The sequence below is a fragment of the Amblyomma mixtum genome, chromosome 3 (assembly GCF_055824585.1).
Source record: "Amblyomma mixtum isolate Tamu chromosome 3, ASM5582458v1, whole genome shotgun sequence".
NCBI lineage: Eukaryota > Metazoa > Arthropoda > Arachnida > Ixodida > Ixodidae > Amblyomma > Amblyomma mixtum.
Window position 1 is genome coordinate 317,098,586 of NC_143014.1, and position 20,501 is coordinate 317,119,086.

A 20,501-nucleotide genomic window follows, 5' to 3' on the forward strand; every position below is an offset into this window, starting at 1 on the left:
ATGATGGGCTGGTTTTCACGAGCATGAAATTTATAAGTTCTGTTTACTGCAGTACTACATGCTGTAATAAAAACCGATTTCTTTTGGTCTCTTTCAGGTACACCTGTGCCCACATTGAAACAACACCACTTCATTTGAGGAACAGCCTGCCTTCTATGATGTGCAGGGAAATAAAGTGAGTTTATTTCCTTGCACACCGTACAAGACAGGCTACTGCATGCACGACATTGAAGACTGGCTGCAGGTTATTGTAAATAAAAGTACACTTTCCCAAATATGCAACGTCTGTTTCTGCTTTGCATCTGCATAAAAAGATCGTCACCCACTGCTTGTAGTGTCAGCATCCAGAAACCAAATACACATAGCTGATTTTCTGCTGAAAAGCAACAGACTCATTGGCAGGTACCCATTGAGAACTCAGAAAAAACTTGCACATCAAGTGCCGAAGAAACACGGCGGCGAACCTTCTTTAGAAACACAGTAAAAACTCAGAAGAAAACTCATTAGAAACTCTCAAGGCATTCTGGTGGCTTCGTTGTGAAATAGCAGCAGCTTCTCATCAGGCACACAGGCAAATGTTCTTAGGGATCACCGAAGTAGTTGTTACTCTGCTCATTAAAAAGGAGCTAAATTTACGGGTTCTCAATGACTTGCCTGACTGTCGCCATTTTCGGCTACTGTTGCGGCGTGGCACCTTGTCGCCCGATTTCCTGGAGTTTTTTGTTGTAGTGCTCGTCAGTCTCCAAGTGCTCCAATTTGTACCCAATGTTCCAGAAGAGAACAATGCCACAGTATTCACATGAGAGGTCCACATGTTCCAGATCTTCCATCGGCTGATGCTGCGGTACGGATGCGGGTGTTACGGGCGAGATCACTGTCTGGCTGGGTGCTGACTCGGATAAGGACAGTGCGCGTACGCCTTCGTCAAGCGAGATCTCACGCAGAACCTCTTCTCTCTTCAACGCCTTTCGGTGCTTCTTGCCCTGTAATGGAAAGAAACAAAATGTGTGTCCGCTCTCAATTTGGCAAGAAAAGATTCAGTCAATAGTTGAGGCTGCCAGAGGGGGAATGTGCAGGGTGTGTCCTGTAGTTCCATAGTAACAGCTTTGCATTACACATCACAATCAAAAGTACTTTTGTCATCACGACCAATTTTTCTGTTCTTTCATAGCATTTGTCTATTGTACTGTATAGTAGTTTTCTGTAGTCTGCAGATCTGTAGTACTTTTCTCTGGTAAATGCACAAAATTCTGCTGTTCTGTTGCGCTACAAAAAGGTCTGTTGCGGTACAAAAAGTTCTGTTGCGCTACAAAACGTGCATAACTGGCTCCCTGCTCCAGAAGGACACCTGAAACGCGCTTTCAGGTCCGTGGTGGTGGTGTCCAACTGCAAATAAGTTTCGAAGAATATTTCCGTCTGAGCAAAGGTTAACTGACAGCAATTTGTTCCCGGAATTCAACTCACGCTTGTATGGGCAATCAGGGCCTCTTTACACGTCATGGACACGTTGCAGACATTGCACTGGAACGGCAGCCCAGTGTTCTGCGCCAGAGTAGTAACAGCGGCAGCAGACGCCGCAGATGCGTGGGTATCCAGGGTGGCGGCCTCAGCGGCGGGTCTTCCGCCTTCGGCCCGTCTTTCGTAGTGCATCTGGCTTTCCATATTCTTTAGGTGTTTGACGCTCTTCAGGTGGTCGTGGTAGGGCACGGGGCCGTTGAAAAGCATGCAGCAGGGCTCGCAGGAGAAACGCGTCGACGCCATCTGCAAAATATTGTGCGACTATGTTCGATGGCTCTGTGTTCAATAACACTTCACTTGCAGGAAGGAGTCGCCCTGCGAAAAGCCACAAATTTAAAGTATTTCCCCCGAACCTTTAAGTAGCGAACGCGCAAGCCTGATAGGATACTGCCGCGAAGTCTTATCGTTTTAGAAGGACTTTTCTTCCTTTATCGCTGTAGGAGCGCACACTTATCGTTTTCAGGTTTGTTTCACGGGCTCAGTTATCTATCGTATTGCATTCAGGCGAGGCAGAAAATCGCGACTCTGTTTCTATGTAGAAAGCTGTGCGCAATGTACGAGCAAAGAGCGGCAAACGCGTTATGGCCTTGCCAATTATCCATGGCTGCAAAGCGCTCATATCACTCTTGCCACCTCAAAGTTTTTTTTTCGTTCACTGTTGGCGTAAACAGCTTAGAAAAGTTCTGTCTGCCTTCCTTCCTGCCTGTGGTAAGCTTTACACAACGGTATTTCCAGAGGCTAAAATACCGCCTACGTGCATTTAAGCTTTCCGTTTAACGTTCTTCCTCATGCTTGTCATTCAAAAACACGTTCATCAGCATAATGACACTTCGGGAGGTGGAGGTAATGTCATATGGACAAAACTTGGTGGTATCCAAAAAACAATAATACAGCCTTGCATAGTAGTCGTTCGAGGCAAGCACATTGCAGCAGACGCACCACGGCCCGGTCCCTTACCTCCTTGACTGCATCCATACTCACTCAAGCTTGATTGACAAATGACTGGTCTCACGATGAAAGTCAAAACTTGGATTATCACTGGTACGTTATATAAGCACAGAATGTAACGCCAATAGCCTTGACTCGTGGCCAGCACACATCTCCTTAGTACCTGCTGTTAACTGCACTAGGTTCGATCACTGCTGGAGCACAAATCAATCACACTGAAGTGCTCGCTTATCTGACCCTTAAAAAAATGGCTAACAAATTTGTTTCGAATTTTTATTAACATTCTATTTACTCTAATAATCTTGTAGTAACTTTTACATTCTATGCTTCTTTGTTAATACAAGACTGGTGGACTGTTCCTTCTTTGTATATACTCCTGTCAGCAGAAAGTTACCAGAAAATCTGGGCGCAGTTTGACACATCGAGAGAAACAAATGAACAAACTGCATTTCATTTCATTTCATTTATTTGTCCCTTAAAGGCTCGGAGGCATTGCATAAGGGGGGCGTACATATAGGTTGGAGGCTATAGTGGCAGAGAACAAAAAAGAGAGGGGAAATATACATGGGGTTACATGGTGCAGGCTTACAGCTTCGATAACTCAAGTTGCTTCGTTCCTGAGCGAATGTACACGCGAAATTTCGGGCAAGGCAATATTAACTTTATTTTTTTTTAATTGAGGGGGCTGCCAGCATATAACGAATATACATCGGAAATGAAGCTCAGAAGTGAAGCAGGGATGCGCGTAATAAAATCGAACTTATTTAAAGTGTTTTCTAATAACCTACGGCTGGGTGAAGTTCATGTTGTGAGGCTGATTATATAAGACAAAACAGGTAACAGCAGCCCGCTGTACTCAACTTTGCTAACAATGGCTTTGCATGAGGAAAGTGCACGGCAATTGGAGCACTTTAAGCCCTCATGCTGTACTTGTAACGCGTTTCACTAGCACTGAGCGACAGAGGAGCTTCCAGTATAGAAAAAGCTAGGATGAGAGCAGCCCCCGCTTTGAGCACCGCTAAAGCACCGGCCCCGTTCCTCTTCTGCATCTTCACTTGTATCTCCATCAACGCAAACACGGTACGAAGCTGTGGCGAGGGAAAACGTGATGGTAGCTGTATTTTCTATCTTCCCGTATTGCAATGACTTAGGAACCCGGGAAAAAAGTGTTGGGTTTTAACGTAGTCGAACCGAGTAGACGTGCCAAAGCATGTGTTCATTCTTCGCCTGTTCTAACCGGTATCAGCGGACGTGAGGCAGAGCCGACGACCGCGAAATGTAGAAGCAAAAATCAATCAAGGTAGCACACAGAAGACTATGGTAGCGAGACTGCCAGCGGTGCTCGCTCCAGCAAAGAGAGTGCAAGGTGTCCCATGGCGTGATATAAACACACACAAAACAGAGGCGATGCTGCAGCATGTCAGGCTAGAGGGGCCTGCGAACGCTCGCGTTCCCGAGGTATACGCACGTACACTAAATGGCATGAGCCAAGCTGTGTAGAGTACACTAAGCCACACAATATGCGAAAATAAAAACCAAAAGCAGTAGCGTTCGCCAACATCACCATCATGCCTTATTCGGCGACGTAGTTACGGGGAACTAGGTTATAGCCTTAGAACTAGGTAGACAGTGCAGCCGTGCAGCGGCTGCGGCTTTTCGCATGACCCCATATGCGTCGCCAGCAGCTGTCCGCTTTTCCAAGCTTTCGTTTGCAGCGCCGCCGGAAACAGATGGTTGTGGGTAGTCGCATTTTTTCACCTAAGTAGTTATCGATTTGCGGACTTCGTTATTGAAACAAAATATGTCGTCGTTGGACGGATGGACGGATGGATGGATGGACGGACGGACGGACGGACGGACGGACGGACGGACGGACGGACGGATGGATGGACGGATGGACGGATGGACGGATGGACGGACGGACGGACGGATGGACGGATGGACGGATGGACGGATGGATGGATGGATGGATGGATGGATGGATGGATGGATGGATGGATGGATGGATGGATGGATGGATGGATGGATGGATGGATGGATGGATGGATGGATGGATGGATGGATGGATGGATGGATGGATGGATGGATGGATGGATGGATGGATGGATGGATGGATGGATGGATGGATGGATGGATAGCGCCCCCTTTGAAACGGGGTGGTGGCAATTGCCACCATGCTCAGCTTTTTTTCTTTTATTTTTGGTCAACTGTGTTGTTAATTCACATTAAGATTCGCCATCTTCTTTCACTACTGTTTCCTACACTTCTAACATTATGTCACCTCTCCGGTTTTCAGCCACCAATCCTCCAATCGCTTTTTGCTAACTTCCACTGCACATTTTTTTACATGAAAATTGTTATCTTTAAACCCTAGGGCCTCAGAAAGGGTGACTGTGCCTGTATCGACATCGGGATGGATTCCATCACATTTGAGTATGAGGTGTTCAATTGTTTCACCAGATCTACCACACACAGTACATGTGTCAAATTATTCGTTGAATTTTTTTTCTGTAGCTGCGCGTCCTAAGACACTCTGACCTAGCTTCAAAGTGTAGGGCACTGCCTCTTGAGTTACCATGGAAAAATTCGTTTCTTTCCTGATCTGCCTCTTCCGGTATTGGTGTAGTTCTACACTACGCTTCTTTTCCATTGAATTACTCCAATTTTTAACTTCCGCGTTTTTAAACTGTCGTTTAATGCTCTTTGTTTCTCCGACCGCGTCTCCGGCATACTTACTGGTTAGTTTCTTAGTTCTTTTCCACCACTCTGAGTCAGCGCCCTTTCTACATAAGTATTTAAATAACTTAGCTGCCCACTTGTTACCGTCCAATTTCTTCAGGCTATATCCATGTAGTATTTTACTCCTAGCTTCCCGTGCTTGGAACGATGCTCAGGTCATATGCCCTTGTACTGCCTCGTTTGTGGTTTTGCACTTAAGCACAGAAGTGCATTCCCGAAAGTAAGCCCTGGCACCTTTATTCCTTTCCAAATACGTCTCAGTACTTCACATTTTTTGTACCTCCATAGTGCCCTATGCTTCATTATACCCGGCGTCTCTTCGCCCGTTTGCCCTAAGAAACTGTTCATGCTTTTCTCTGTATATCTGCCCTTGGTTTAGGCATATCCCGAGGTATTGTATTCGGCCACTCTGGGTATGACGTGGCCTTATATCGTAAGCACCTCATCAGTTGTATCGTTCAAAATCATCACAATTGACTTACTTGCGCTGAACTTGAAACCAAGAGCATTTCCTTCGTCTCCACAACAATTAACCAAGGTTTTCAAATCTTCCTCGTTATCTGCGAACAGTACAACATGGTCCGCATGCTTTTCATCCGGAGCCGCTGCTCAACTGCATTTCCGCCTAATCTGTACGACAGATTATAACCTAGATCGCTTCCTTGTAGCCTTCTTTCCATATTTATCACATAAAGCAAGAGCAGCAGCAGTGATGTAGGACAATCTTGCCTTTATCCTTTGTGTACTGCCACAGTTGTGGCACATTTTATTCCTTGCCATGTTATTTGAACTTTATTATCTCGGTAGATTTGCTGTAGAAAATCTATTACCTCATGGCCGTTACCTATATCGGGTGTTTTTTAGAAGCTACAAAATTTTGAAAGAAAGGTAAATTCCTTTAAATTTATTTCAACCCTGGGGCTATACTGAGGACTACGGCGGACGCCGGGTAAGAGGCAAACTACTTTAATTAGTACACTGATTAACTGAATACGTTAATAAACTTTTATAATTTTTATTTTAGGGGATATGTTGTATTAGCAGAATTGGAGATCGTCTTCCAAACAGTCCAGCGAAGAAAAAATATTTCATGAAAAAATGTTTTGCTCGCGTTACGAAGCAAGAAAAAGTCACCCTGGTAGGCAGCTTCACACGCTAACACACCCTCTGTGAGCGCCTGTGACGTAGTTCGCTACGCCCTGAGCTTTGTGTCAGTGCGTTTTTGTTCCAAAGCGGCATTCCGTGTGGCCGCGGAGTGAAGCGAAACAAGCAGCGATAGCGCATTCCGCCCGTCCGGGATTCAGGTGACGTCAGCCGTGTGACGCAAAGCGCAGGGCGGAACGAACTACGTCAGAGGCGCTCACCGCCGCTGAATTATGGTGAGAAGATGCCTACCAGGGTGACTTTTTCGCGCCTCGTAACGTGCGTGGAAAATTTTTAATCAAATTTTTTTTCTCGGTTGGACTGTTTGGACGACGATCGCCAATTATGCGAATACAACATACCCCCTAAAATAAAAATTAGAAGTTTATTAACATATTTAGTTAATCAGCGAACTAATTAAAGCAGTTTTCCTCTTGCCTGGCACCCGCCGTAGCCTCCATTATAGCCCCTGTGCTAAAATAAATCTAAAACAATTTACCTTTTTGTGAGAATTTTGGACCTTCTAAAAAAAAACACCCAGTATATTTTAATATGTTCCACAGGGTTCCCTGTTCACGTTGTCATATGCCCCGATTATGTACAGAAAGGCTAAATATAGAGGTCTGTTTTCCGCCTTAGCTATTTGTATGCATCAGGTAAACACGAACAGGGTATCATCTAAGTCCTCGTCCCCTACAAAGCTACAGCAGTACACGGCGACAACCCGACGCATCTTACATCAAAGAATCAAAACAGAAAAAAAAATAAGAGAAACGAAAACAGATATATATGACTCAAAAGAAAACATTCGACAGAAGTCTGTCTGGTTGGGAAATTTAATGTTAGGAGAAGGTAAGTGACGCCAACCAAGTAAAATACAGGAAAAACACGACGTTTCGGGACCGGCTCGGCCCCTTCTTCACGGTGTGACTACGGGCGAGCGCAGCTTGGCTTTTTAAGCCCCTGTGTGGAGGACCTGCGGGTCAATGGCCGCAGCCCATGGACGTAGGATGAGGGGAGAGTCCCCAGGGAACGATTAACATTCTCTCGTGTTTGCTGTATGTGCCACGACTCGAGTAGAAGCCTCCTGCGTGGGTTAGCTTCCGTTTCCAATACAATGGTGCTGTCGAAGTCAATTGGGTGGTCACACCCTTCACAGTGTTCGGCCACGGCACTGCGTTGACGATTCATGTGACGGACGTCCGCTTTGTGTTGGTTCATCCTTTCCGCGAAGTTCTTCGTTTCCCCTATGTACGACGCCGGGCAGACGGAACACGGAATTTTGTACACGACGCCCTGGGCCTTTTCTCTGGGCTGCCGGTTTTTTGGGCGGGGGAGAAGGCGACCGATAGTGCTGGTCGGTTTGTGCGTTGTCAGCACCCCTTCTTTTCCGAGAATGCGACCGAGCGTCTCGCTCACGCCTCTCACGTAGGGGATGCAAACACGTTTCCGCTTCTGGCATGCGTCTGAGGAAATAATAGACCGGATTTTGTTTTGCCTTTCTTGTTTCCTGATAATGCGCCGGATGAATGAGCTTGGGTAGCCGTTCTTTTGGAGGTCAGAAATGACTCGGTTCTTCTCCTTCCTTTTATCTTCACTTGAGGAACATATGGAGTCGGCTCTCTTCAGTAATGACGTCACGACAGATGCTTTGTGCGGGATGGGATGGTTCGAATCGAAATGTAGGTACCGTCCTGTGTGGGTTGGCTTCCTGTGCACCGAGGACTGCAGGCCTGTGTCGTGCCTTGTAAGTAGGACATCCAGAAAAGGCAGGCTGCCCTGCTGTTCATGTTCAACAGTAAATTGTATGGCCGGTTCAACTGAATTTAGATGACTCTGGAGGTTTTCTATCTCTGAGGTTTTCACCACACAAAAGCAGTCATCTACATAACGGAGGAATAACTTTGGCTTGGGATTAAAGGAGGAGAGGGCCCGGCTTTCGACGTCTTCCATGGTTAGGTTAGCCACTGTGACTGAAATTGATGCCCCCATAGCAGTTCCGGTTGTTTGCTTGAAAAATTCTCCGTTGTAGGTGAAAAAGGTACTGCGCAGACAGAGGTCGAGAAGGCGACATACCTCATCGACGTTGAGTGGAGTTCTCTCGTGCAGCGTTTGGTCGTTTTCGAGTGCGCGGCGAGCAACGGACACAGCAAGGGGAACCGGTACGCAGGTAAATAGCGACACCACGTCAAACGAGACTAGGCTTTCGTCTTCCTCCACGGTAAGGTTCGAGACAAGTTGGACGAAATGCCGCGAATTCTGTACATGCGTGGGTGTTCTGCCGGCGAGCGGCGCCAGTACCTTGTGCAGGTAGTCAGAGAGACGTCGCAGAGGAGACAGGGTGAAGTGTCGCTATTTACCTGCGTACCGGTTCCCCTTGCTGTGTCCGTTGCTCGCCGCGCACTCGAAAACGACCAAACGCTGCACGAGAGAACTCCACTCAACGTCGATGAGGTATGTCGCCTTCTCGACCTCTGTCTGCGCAGTACCTTTTTCACCTACAACGGAGAATTTTTCAAGCAAACAACCGGAACTGCTATGGGGGCATCAATTTCAGTCACAGTGGCTAACCTAACCATGGAAGACGTCGAAAGCCGGGCCCTCTCCTCCTTTAATCCCAAGCCAAAGTTATTCCTCCGTTATGTAGACGACTGCTTTTGTGTGGTGAAAACCTCAGAGATAGAAAACCTCCAGAGTCATCTAAATTCAGTTGAACCGGCCATACAATTTACTGTTGAACATGAACAGCAGGGCAGCCTGCCTTTTCTGGATGTCCTACTTACAAGGCACGACACAGGCCTGCAGTCCTCGGTGCACAGGAAGCCAACCCACACAGGACGGTACCTACATTTCGATTCGAACCATCCCATCCCGCACAAAGCATCTGTCGTGACGTCATTACTGAAGAGAGCCGACTCCATATGTTCCTCAAGTGAAGATAAAAGGAAGGAGAAGAACCGAGTCATTTCTGACCTCCAAAAGAACGGCTACCCAAGCTCATTCATCCGGCGCATTATCAGGAAACAAGAAAGGCAAAACAAAATCCGGTCTATTATTTCCTCAGACGCATGCCAGAAGCGGAAACGTGTTTGCATCCCCTACGTGAGAGGCGTGAGCGAGACGATCGGTCGCATTCTCGGAAAAGAAGGGGTGCTGACAACGCACAAACCGACCAGCACTATCGGTCGCCTTCTCCCCCGCCCAAAAAACCGGCAGCCCAGAGAAAAGGCCCAGGGCGTCGTGTACAAAATTCCGTGTTCCGTCTGCCCGGCGTCGTACATAGGGGAAACGAAGAACTTCGCGGAAAGGATGAACCAACACAAAGCGGACGTCCGTCACATGAATCGTCAACGCAGCGCCGTGGCCGAACACTGTGAAGGGTGTGACCACCCAATTGACTTCGACAGCACCATTGTATTGGAAACGGAAGCTAACCCACGCAGGAGGCTTCTACTCGAGTCGTGGCACATACAGCAAACACGAGAGAATGTTAATCGTTCCCTGGGGACTCTCCCCTCATCCTACGTCCATGGGCTGCGGCCATTGACCCGCAGGTCCTCCACACAGGGGCTTAAAAAGCCAAGCTGCGCTCGCCCGTAGTCACACCGTGAAGAAGGGGCCGAGCCGGTCCCGAAACGTCGTGTTTTTCCTGTATTTTACTTGGTTGGCGTCACTTACCTTCTCCTAACAGATATATATGATAAAGTATAAAATTTACTGCTCGTACAATAAAAAAAATGTACCACTTGCGCACACGAAAAGCATACACTTTTTGACAAATTGATAAGAAGGTTATGTACACTGAACGCAGTTCTTTTATGCGAAGAAAAAAAAAGTGACTACAAGTTTATAAGTAAGAGGAAGATTAGATACTAATATCAAACAAGGAAGCATTGAACACTAAGTACACTGTAAAGAAAAATGTAATGGTAAAAAGGAGCGCACAAATGTAATACAGCAACATAAAGGCGACATTGGTTGACAGTTCATAATAAAGAAATCATTCACAAATGTATGCATTCATGACAACTGAATTAGGCAAAGCTTAAGTATGAGTAAAAAATATTCATAACACACAAAGGTAGCAAAAACGAGAAAAAAGAATGGCGCATTACAAGAATACAGATTTCAGTTCATGTGGCTTAAGGTCAGAAATATCAATGTTATCCTTTAGGTATGTGTTTAGTATAATAGGAATTCGATATTATAGTTTCTGAAATCCATAATTAGTCGGGAAGGAATGCACTTTCCAAAACTCGAGATTGCATGTGTGGTAGCGTGATGAAGCTTTCATGGCTAATTAGGCGAACCTTATTTAACTATTTGTTGTGTCCCCCCCTTATTGCTTTTGTGTGTGTGCGCCCCCTCCTAACGACCACTCGCATTCCCCTCCTAACGACAGTTCGCATCCTCCTCCTAACGACCACTCAATCCTCCTCCTAACGACCGCTTGCCCCTCGTCGCACGCTGTCGCCGGATGCCCCCCCATGGTGCGCCCCCGCACCCTCCTCCTGTTCTGGGAAGCCACTCCCTCCCGTGGACGCTTCTCCCCTCCCTCCTTTCTTCGGACGGCCAGTTCGGCTCCTACCTCGGTCGACGCTGGTCGCACCCTCATCGGCTTAAAATAAACGAAGTCTAAAAGTACCGTGTGCGTCTTTCGCTGCATTCAACACAGCGACCGGACACGACAGTGGCGACGAGAAAGTGGATTCGACCCGCGCTACGCAACGCTATTGACAAGCCATGGCTACGCGAGGGTTTCCCAATCAGATACCAGAATTCAACGGCTCATCGTGGTCATCGTGGGTTGGACGCCTTCAGTTCTACTTTGAAGCTAACAACATCACAGACCCAGCCTTGAAGAGGGCCAACCTGCTGACGCTGTGCGGGGAGCAGACCTACGATACTGTCTGCGCCCTTATTCAGCCAAGCACACCAGCGGCAGTGTCTTACGACGACATCGTAAAAGCGCTGCAAAAGCACTACGACCCAAGGCCATCCGAGGTCTACAGCCGGGCTCGCTTCCAACGACGAGATCAACTGGGAGGAGAAACTGTGAGCGCCTACGTAGCCGCGCTCAAGAGGCTCGCTGCCGACTGCAATTTTGGAACGCTGTCGACAACAGCTACCGGGCAGGAGGGAGACGCAGCTTCTTCTGCTAACACCACCATGCTTCCCTTGGACGTGATGTTACGCGACAGATTTGTGTGCGGACTGAGTGACGAGTCACTGCAGCAGCGCCTGTTCGCTGAGAAGGACCTCACATTCAGCAAAGCTTACGACATCGCCGTTCGAGCGGAGAGCGCCGGTCACCAGCAGAGAGGGATTCGCCGGAACACCGAGCCGGTACACCAGACAAGCAACCAGGTGCGCAAGCCTTCTGTTGTTGTAAAATCGGTCAAAAAGGCACAACGCTGCTGGCGGTGTGACGACCAACACAACCCCCAGGGATGTCGATTCCAGTCAGCCACGTGTAATTTTTGCCACAAGCGAGGGCATATCGAAAGAGCATGCATTACGAAACGGAGACTTGCCAAGATAAAGTCACCTTCCCAGCCTAATCACAGCGTCAACGCCTCAGAGAATACGCCGCTATCTGATCTCCATGGAACAACATCAGCAACACCATCTGTGTTGTACGACCTGAACACCATGAATCTCGGCACGCGACCGAAGATTTTTACAGAAGTAAGCGTACATCACCAGCTGATTAAGTTCGAGGTGGACTCCGGCGCAGCCTGTACTCTGATCAGTGAGGACACGTTCCGAACTTCATGGCCATCTGACGCACCCGCCCTGCAACAAGACGACACGCACCTGCGAACGTGGTCAGGACAGAATCTGCCACTATTGGGCTCTGCCAACGTGCAGGTTAACTACAACGGCCAGACCCATACGCTACCTCTGCTTGTTGTGAAGGGCACAGGATCAAGCCTTCTAGGGAGAAATTGGTTTTCTCCACTAGGCGTGATGATATGCGGCATACACCAGACGCCGAGCCAGAACATGGTTGGTAAACATCAAAACGCCGATGCGCTAAGCCGTCTGCCACTAGACGCAACTGTTGACGAACCATTTCCACCAGGAGACGTTCTGATGTTCGAAGCACTGCCAGAACCTCCGCTTACAGCAGGCACAGTTGCAGCATCTACGCAGAAGTGCGCAGCTCTCCGGCTAGTTTACACAGCTGTTCAACAAGGCAACGTGCATAAACTCAAAGGGGACAACTTCGACGCTTACCGTAGGCGAGCTACAGAGTTGAGCACCCATCGCGGCTGCATCATATTTGGGTCCCGAGTTGTGATGCCGAGAGAACTACGCGCACAAGCTATGTCTCTCATCCACGCCGGACATCGGGGCATCGTTGCAATGAAAAAGTGTGCCAGAAGCTACATGTGGTGGCCTGGCATTGACAACGACATCGAAACAGTGGTGCGAGAATGCAAGCCTTGCCAGAGCAGCCGGAGCGCCCCGCCGAAAGCTCCTGTCCCAGAATGGGAAAAGCCAGACACACCATGGCACACACTGCACATTGATTTTGCAGGACCAATTGAGGGCTGCACTTTCCTTGTGGTCGTAGATGCCTACACAAAGTGGCTTGAGATAAGGCAAATGGGACAGACGACTTCGGCAGCAGTCATTGACAACCTCCGATCACTATTTGCAACGTTCGGCCTGCCGCGCAAGGTAGTGTCGGACAACGGAACACCGTTTGTGTCTGCGGAGATCCTCAAGTTTTATCGCGACAACGGGATCTCATCAGTTACATCGGCCCCCTACCACCCAGCGACAAACGGACAAGCCGAGCGCTACGTAGCCGAGCTAAAACGCGCCCTTGAAAGAGATCAGACAGGCTCGCTGCAGCGCCGCCTTGCGCGCTTTCTCTTCAAGCAGCACACGACGGTTCAGAGCACAACAGGCGAGACCCCCTCGAAAATGATGTTCGAGCGTGAAATGCGAACCCAGCTCACAGCCATCCTCCCCGAGCCAAAGGCAAAGACGTTCCGGGAAGAAAAAGCAATTCCGCGCTGCGGCACGCTTAATGAGGGGCAGCGCGTCCTCGCCCGACAGTTTATGAAAAAGCCACGCTGGGAGGAAGCTACAATTGTCAGACGCATAGGCCTGCGCTCTTGGCTCGTCAACATACATGGCACAGTAGCACGCCGACATCTCAACCAGCTGCGTAGATTTACGACGCCGTCTCAGAGCTGTCCGCCAGCGAAGAGAACACGTGCACTATCTTCCCACATAGCCTGGCACCTCTTCCCGGAAGAAGAGACTTCGCCCAGGACAGACCTAGGAGACACAGCGAACAACAGCCAGCCTACAAGTGTTTCTCCCCCGAGCGCACAAAGCCAGCGCGCCTCCACGCGTGAGCGCCGACCCCCTGCACGATACCAGGCAACTTTCTAAGGGGGAAGGAAGTGTTGTGTCCCCCCCTTATTGCTTTTGTGTGTGTGCGCCCCCTCCTAACGACCACTCGCATTCCCCTCCTAACGACAGTTCGCATCCTCCTCCTAACGACCACTCAATCCTCCTCCTAACGACCGCTTGCCCCTCGTCGCACGCTGTCGCCGGATGCCCCCCCATGGTGCGCCCCCGCACCCTCCTCCTGTTCTGGGAAGCCACTCCCTCCCGTGGACGCTTCTCCCCTCCCTCCTTTCTTCGGACGGCCAGTTCGGCTCCTACCTCGGTCGACGCTGGTCGCACCCTCATCGGCTTAAAAAAAACGAAGTCTAAAAGTACCGTGTGCGTCTTTCGCTGCATTCAACACAGCGACCGGACACGACACTATTTCATTTTGCTTTCTTTTCTCTGATAAGCTCAAGGCACAGGTGATAATTGTACACGTTTTCAAAACGTATTATGCCAAGGTTTTGCATTACAGACTATATATCACAGTCGTATTGAGAGCGTGTAATAATTCTAATAACCCTTCGCTGTAATATACTCAACTTGTTTATGTTAGTTAGGGTAGTAGTACCCCAGACCAGACTACAATATTGTAAATGAGAGACAAACAAGGAATTGTATAGGAGTAACAAAATATTTTTAGGGAGGAAATCTCTATGTCTGTACAAAATGCCGTTAATCGAGGCGAGCTTACTTGAGATGTAGTCGATGTGTCTGTCCCAGGATATATGTTCCGTGAAGATCACTCCCAACGTTTTAAATTCACTCACTATTTCTATCTCCGTATTATTTAAACTATGCTTTAAATTAGGTGGAATATGTCGTGTCTTAGGACGGAAAACAATCGTTTTTGTTTTAATAATACAGATTACCAAGCCATTTTCCTGTGCCCAAGCAGCTACCTTAGCGAGTACAGAGTTGGCTATCATAAACAATTCAGTGCTGTCATCAGAAGCAAACAATATGCTAGTATCATCGGCGTAAATTACGAACTTAGCTCGATCATCAAGACTGGCGATATCATTTAAGTATAAATTAAACAAAAGGGGGCCAAGAATACTCCCTTGAGGAACTCCAGTGTGCGTTTGTATTAAATGTGAAGGGTGACCATTGACCTCAACAAATTGATAACGATGAGAGAGGTATGACTTAATTAATTCCCATGCATTTCCGCAAATGCCATAAGATTCCAACTTTTCGAGGAGTAAGGTTCTGTTCAGGTAATCAAAAGCTTTGGTGAAATCAATGAACACACTTAACACAAGTTTTTTTTGCTTCTATATTATGTAAAATATACTCCTTTTGATCAAGTAGAGCTAATTGGGTAGACCGATGTTTCCGCAACTCGTACTGTGCGCTCGACAATGCGTTTAATGTATCTAAAAAGGAAACAAGGCGAACCTGAAGAAGTTTTTCTAATCCTTTAGAGATCTCTGGCAGAATTGATATGGGACGGTAATTGCCGAGGTCATTGTGATCTCGTTTTTTATAAATAGGTTTCACTTTCGCTACTTGAAGCTGTTTCGGGAAGGTACCTGTAGTAAACTCAAATTGAAAATGTGCGTTAGTACAGGTGCTATACAATCAATAACGTATTTTAATGGCTCAATTTGCATACCTTGATTGCCACAGCTGCGTTAATTCTTGAGATTCAAGAATGTAGAAGAAATTTCTTCGTCTGAAGTAAGTGTAAGAAATAAGCTGTGTGGGCAAGGAGGGTTATTAGAAAGATTTGTATGTCAAGATAGCTGAGGGGTAGGCAGGCTAGCGAAGTGATCATTAAATGCGTCTGCTAGGGAAGCCCCAATAACTATTTTTCCATTTATCAAAAGTTCTTCCACTGGGCTTGTTCTTTGTGAGCGGCACAGAACTTCATTTAGTTTCGTCCATGTTGATTTACTATTATTTTTACCTGCACTAAAAGACTTTTGTAGGTAGTGTGCTTTAGCTTTCTTAATATTTTTATTTAGCTTATTCTGATACTTCTTGAATTCTCTCAGGAGGATGATATCTTTGGCCTGAATGAACCTGTGGAACATGTCGCTCTTTATTTTTATTCTTGCCATAAGATCGCCATTAATCCATGGCTTTCTTATTTTTCTGGATAAATTTATAGTAACAAAAAGAAAACAAGATATATAAATGTCAGTGAACTTTTGAATTAAACAATCATAAGCAGAATTTACATCCGAGATGTTGAAAACATCTGACCAGTCAACTCAAGTCAGGTTAATTGATCAGGTTAATTGGAATTTCGTCTATCCCTGCGGATGTGGTTTTAGGAATATTTGCTTCCGCCTTTTTCCAGTTAAGACTAGTCAGTTGTAAGCTGTTCTCTATTGTGCTATCCTGTTTTGCTCCCTCATTTGGGGAGATTACCATATTGCGCTGCTAAATGACGCTGTAATAACTGACGTAATGTAGTTCACTGCATCGTTGCCCTGCAAACAATTTCCCTCAACATCTTTAATCTGTTCCTGCTTTCTTTGATTTCTTTTCCCAACCAGCTTATATGGCTCCAGAATTTTCTTGGCCAACCTTTATTGGCATCGCGAACTTCAGCCAGCCATTGATCAGAAGACTGCTTTATTTTAGCCTGGACGAGGACCTGAACTTGCTTTTCCTTTGCCGATAAATTCCCATTTTTGGCATATTTCCTCTCCAGATAACTGCGCCCTCTTTGCTTCTCTATGTTCCCTTGAAGCCGCCCGTCGTTGTTCGATGGCCTCAGTTTCCATATTCCACGTGGCTTAGTTTCAATATTCGTGGCTTCCACTTTCCTCTCCAGCAGTTTACTCCTTTCGCTTGTTTCCACAACTGGAGGCCGAGTGAACGTAACAAGATAGACGCCACCATACGCAAGGCGTATAAGGCGGCACTCGGTCTCCTCGGGAGCACGAGCACCGAAAAATTCATGGCGCTGGGAGTCCACAACACGCTGGACGAAATAGCCGAAGCACAGAGAACGGCGCAACTCGAGCGTCTCTCCGAAACGAGAACCGGAAGACAGATACTGCGGGACCTTGGCCTCGAACCGAGGGAAGGCAAGCAGCAGAAAGACGTACCTATACCAGATAGCATCAACAGAAAGCTCAGGGTCTTCCCGATCCCGAAGAACGTGAACCCCGAGCACAACAGGGAGCGGAGGTTGGCGAGGGCCAGGGCTCTCGTGGACCTCCACGCCAGAGAAGAAGGCGCCGCCTACGTGGACGCGGCAGAGTATCAAGGGAGCACCGACGCATACGCGGCGGTGGTTGTCGGGGCATCGACGGGTGCAACGAAGACCGCGGTGAGCGTCCGGACTCGAGAAGCGCACCGGGCGGAGGAGGTGGCCATCGCCTTGGCCGTTTCCGACCCCGGATGTACTACAGTGTTGTGTGACTCTAGAACGGCAGTGAAGAACTACGCCAAGGGTAGGGTATGTAGTGAGGCCGCGCGCATACTGCGCAAGGCCGAAGACATCGGACGCAACAGTCCTCTGGTGATCAAGTGGTTTCCGGCCCACATGGGCAGTGACGTGTCGGTACGCGGAAACGTGAACCACAACGAGACGGCCAACTCGGCCGCGCGAGGACTAACCAACCGCGCGGCTGAAAGTACGGCCGACTCGGAGTCCTGGTCGCGACGCAGTGCCAAGGACAAGATGACCACCTTCAACGAAATAGTGAAATGGTACAGACTGAACAGACAGACTATGCCGCCACCTCACCCGGGGCTTACCCGGAAGGAGACAGTGTTATATAGACAGTTACAGACGGGGTCCCTGCTCACCCCGGTGCTAGCTAAGCACGTGTGTCCGAGTGTGTACGCGAGTGACATATGCAGACTGTGCGCGAAGGAGAGAGCCACCGCGGCTCACATCCTTTGGGACTGTAGCGTAAATCCGCGCGAAGCCAGCGAGAAGACGACGATCCCGCCGCAGCTAGAGGCTGCAACGAGGAGCTGTGATCATAAGACACAACTCAAGGCCGTCCAGCAGGTCTCGGCAGCTCTCGAGAGGCAGCGACCGAGCGAAACCGAGGAGAGGGGGGCGGCACCCCCAGGAAGGGGGCGGCGGCCCTCTCGAACCCGCGGAAGTAGCGAGGGACGTAACAAGACCTCAAGGAGCACAACGCACGAGACTGACGTAGTGGCCGCGTCGCGGTAAAAGCTTGTCCTCCCTGCTTGGAGGGAGCCTAACCTACTCTGCAGGCTTTCTAAATAAAAGTTGTTCTCTCTCTCTCTTCGCTTGTTTCATTTTTGCACTGATGAGTAGCTTTAACGGATTATAATCCCACTTTTCCATGGGGTGTTTCTCGATTGCTTCCTCCATGTCGGCTGCAATTAGCTCGATTTGTTCGTCGTTTAATTTTGCGTTGTCTTTTTGACTTCGCGGCATTTCTCTTCTGACCAGGGCTCACAACTGTAGACTAATACGTTTAGGATCAATTCCTAGGCTATAATTCCTCTCTTCGTCTATTTCCAATATTGCGAGCTTGCTATAGATACCCGGCGACATTAGAAAGTAGACAGTGGTTGTCTGCCTGTTACTGGATTCCCACGTGGTTTGTCCCTCACATTTAATTTCTATATTGACAACAACTACGTTGTGCCGCTCACAGAAGTATAGCGTTAACTTCCGGTTACAATCTGTGTATCCATCCAGATCCTCCATGTCACCATTCATGTCTCCAAGGAGAAGAATATAGGCACCGTCTCGAAACTGCTTTATACCGTCACTGAGGCACTAAACTAGATCCTTGTTTTCTTGCCTGCATTTGTCCCCGGTCCCTAAATAAACTACATCTAGCCATGGCCTTTTGCCAGCATTTGTACCCGATACCCAGACATGTTTTTGCAAGTTGATTTTATTCTTTGCCAATTTGTTCCTTGATGTATCACCATACCTACTTATCCTACTTTCTCTGTTGTTGTTCGGTTGCACGCTTCCCATTCATAGCCATCAATTAAAGTTGAATCTTCTGGATCCCTCAGATGTGTCTCGCATAGCGCGTACACACCTACTTCTTCATCCATTAAGTGCTGCTCTGTTTCTAGCCCTTTCGCTCTCTTTCTACCTCCTTGGATGTTTATGTAAGCGATCCTGGCGTTTAATTTCTTTTTCGTAGTTTTCTTTTGTGGGCCCCCTAGTAGCTATTTTGTTGGGCTCAGCAGCCATTGTTACATTTACTACTTCGCGTTTCCCTACCTCTACCCTCTGAGCCACCGTGGACACCCTAAAAAACCTACCACTCGGGCTGCCAGGCGCCAGCCTATCTCTGCTCCTACCCTTCCACTGAAATGGATGCCATTTCGTCTAAAGCCTCGGCCGAAACCTGCTCTCTGCACTCCCCTCTTTATGTCTACCACCTCAAAGCCTTTCTCGAGGCTTAAGGTCCTTTTCTCTCGATTAAGATTCACAACGTCGTTAGCAACCTCTCCATTCATTCCTTGCACCTCGGGCAGTGTGCACACCACGATCTGCGCTTGCCGTGCTATCGCCCTTATACCGTCAACTCCCTTAGCTAATCTATTCACTCCTTTTGGGGCGTCCCCATTCAGGACATCATTTAGCCCCGCCGCTACCACTAGCAAGTTACGCCTTGCAACGTTCTCGAAAAGCTCACTTTTTGCCTCTCTAAGTTCCTCGTCCATTGTCCTTCTGGGAATACCCCGACTCCCACCCGCCTATCACCCTTTGCACGCTCCCTCTTTTGCAGCTCCCCATGTTTGAGCCATTAGCCATAAGCACTAGGGTACTCTCCTCCTCAATCCTAACTTCCGGATTTTCCTGCCTCTTATCTGTGACTGCGACCTCATTCCTTGAGCTTATCTTGTTCCCCTTCCCTCTATCGCATCTAGACTTCCTGGCTGCCACCTGTGCGTAGCTGTTCCTCTCTGAACCTGTCTGATTTACTTGCTTATCGCTCTTCATGCCAGTGCAAGCCCCATCAACGTGGCTGGCGCTGGAATGGCCGCCAATATGGCTTCCAATGGTGGTGTAAGCCAGTTTTGACTCCAACTGACCAACCTGTTCTAGAAGTTTGCGCATCTATGCCCTCTCTACCTGTAACTCTCTCTCTAGAGCACCCATACGTAGCACTAGTTTGCTGTTCGCCTCTTCAGCCCTGTCCAGGCGTGCACCTAATACGCAGCATTTCCACATAAAATCTGCGCCTTCGGCCTCCTCCACCGATTCGAACCGCGTTTCGTTTAAATTCACCGACGCCTCACAATCCTTGCATTTAACCTTCAGTAGCTGAGCAATATTAGCAGCACTCCATTCTTGCTACCACAAAATGCTAGGATATCTACAGGAACAAAATAAAAAAAAACAGTTGAAAACACGTGCACGAATAAAATAAAATTCTGCCTACCACAAATGCCGATCGGTCACTTAGAAAACGAATAATTACGTTTCTAAAAAAAGTTAACGCACAATAAACACTGAAAAACTATAGCTGCCGGCCAGGAAAGACGAGGCCGATTATAGGTCATTGACCTAAATTCTATTTATTATCATAGACTTTCCCTAACAGCCTAAAAACTAAACACACCCTGCTTTGAAAATATTAAAAGAACGTACTTATCTATTTTATACAGTCGCTGTAGCAGTCGTCAGTCGGTTCGGTCCCAGTCTCCACGCGTGATCCTAAGAGCACTTAAATATGCGTCCGCACAGCACGGCTTTCAACTGCCCACTGTGACGTTAGCCGACTTTAGCGCCACCCTTCCGTTCGCTGGTGGCGGATTGAGCGTGT

General features: G+C 48.0%; 1 pseudogene; it reads right to left on the reverse strand.

Annotated features, from left to right (window-relative positions):
- Positions 1-632: 632 nt before the first annotated feature.
- The window catches only part of LOC149355715 (uncharacterized), a 28,566-nt pseudogene continuing 8,697 nt past the window's right edge, over positions 633-20,501 (reverse strand).